The sequence below is a fragment of the Penaeus monodon genome, chromosome 19 (genome assembly GCF_015228065.2).
Source record: "Penaeus monodon isolate SGIC_2016 chromosome 19, NSTDA_Pmon_1, whole genome shotgun sequence".
Classification (NCBI taxonomy): Eukaryota; Metazoa; Arthropoda; class Malacostraca; order Decapoda; family Penaeidae; genus Penaeus; species Penaeus monodon.
Genome location: NC_051404.1, coordinates 31,771,977 through 31,773,576, shown reverse-complemented (window position 1 = coordinate 31,773,576; position 1,600 = coordinate 31,771,977). Strand labels below are relative to the sequence as shown.

Genomic DNA, 1,600 nt, shown 5'->3' with positions numbered 1-1,600 from the left:
GAAGTGTGTTTTCTGGAGATTGTCACAATGACAATTACTTAAACAAACTGGGTCAGACACGTTGGAATAATTGTTGAGATGAGTGAGAGGCGCAAGCGAATAATCAAATAATTAGCTGATAAATAGTAACATAAAGATTATAACAAGAATTTAATACAATTCTACAGTCATTCAATGCTCAAGCCACACTCTACGTTCTTAAAATTGATGGATTACATCCCGCAACACAAAATCCTTATCGAAATTATCGACAACATAGTAATGGCTTAATACATCATAATTATCTTCACTATCAGAACACGTACTAAGCTATTCCATACGAGTCTGTATTTTACAACCCATATTTTATCTATCTACGGACAATGTCACCATTCTATTAACATTTCCGAGACCGACGACGATCCACATATACACGGTTACCTCTATAAAAGCAAGATATCGCAATCACAAGCAGTAATTTGTTGGAATTAAGAGAGGACTTGACGGATTGGCTTCTCACGTAAACTTTTGACAGCCTTTCAACAGCCAGCCGAGGCGCGTTCGTTGACTCATGCTGTGGGGTAATTTTCCTTTTTCTATTTATATTCGGGACTATTTTGGTGGTGATTGGGTATTTGATAAATAGAGGGTATTTTCTGAAGTAGTTTTGATTTTGATAGAGCTTCATGGTTTTTCATGTGGTATGATTATTTTTTATTTGTTCAATTGTGAACGTTATCTATAACAACAATTTGTCCGATTTCTATACGTCTTTTGGTTTATTTTTTACAGTTTTTAAATCTACTTTATTACATTTCTTGGATATTTTTTCATAAGTTATCCTTTTTAGACTTTTTTTTTCTCCTGAAATTTTCATAAAAATAAACATTGACGAATTCCCTTGAGGCAGAAGATAAATACTGTTTTAACCACAAATTAAAATAGTCCCTAAAAATACCATACAACGTCCACATCAATACTATTAGAGCACACCAAAATGCACCGAGCATGCCGAACTTGAGCGAAAATTGTCTAAACCCCTTTCTTGAACGACCCGACGGAAGCAAGGATTCGGACGCAGTCGGTGAGGTAAACAGAGCCACGTCTCCAAGGTTCGCCACCCAGTTTTATGGCTCTTATTTTCCTCGCTTTTCACACGTTTTCTACACTGTGGCTTCATATATCCCTCAGTTTCCTTCATTTCCGGTGGATTAGTGCCGTGGTGTCTGTTTAAATTAGGTATTTTTTGGAGATAAACCTTAAAATCGGTGGATAGCTGAGGCGTTAGGTCCCCTCTTCAGGTATGTTGTAGAAGGTTGTAGAGATTTTGTTGAATTCTTTCTCGACGGAAAATTGCGTATTAAAAGAGATTAGTAATTAGATTGTAAGGAGATAGCGGGTTGTGGAATGAAATCTCAGGGCGGTTCCAGAATTATATTGGCAAGGGAAGTGACTGGAGGAATGTTGAATGTTGTGGGAAGGAGAACCCGAGAAAATACTGTTCTTGTTTGCTACTCTTAGAGAAAAACTTTCCATCTATTACATTCAGGATTACAGTAAAAAAAAAAGTATGGAATTGTTATCTTGATGAAAACTGTTACTAGCAATAATATATTTTTCT

The 1,600-nt window shown here is 36.1% G+C and overlaps 2 protein-coding genes across 2 annotated transcripts in view; one reads left to right on the top strand and one right to left on the bottom strand.

The window, feature by feature from the left end:
• The window catches only part of LOC119585385 (eIF-2-alpha kinase GCN2-like), a gene marked incomplete in the record, with an annotated part of 28,307 nt that extends 27,780 nt beyond the window's left edge, over nucleotides 1-527 (bottom strand). Inside the window, 1 exon segment of the mRNA XM_037934051.1 lies at nucleotides 421-527.
• A 516-nt stretch (nucleotides 528-1,043) lies between these two features.
• LOC119585178 (transmembrane protein 248-like) overlaps nucleotides 1,044-1,600 on the top strand; it is a gene marked incomplete at its 3' end in the record, with an annotated part of 7,742 nt that continues 7,185 nt past the window's right edge. Inside the window, 1 exon segment of the mRNA XM_037933817.1 lies at nucleotides 1,044-1,091.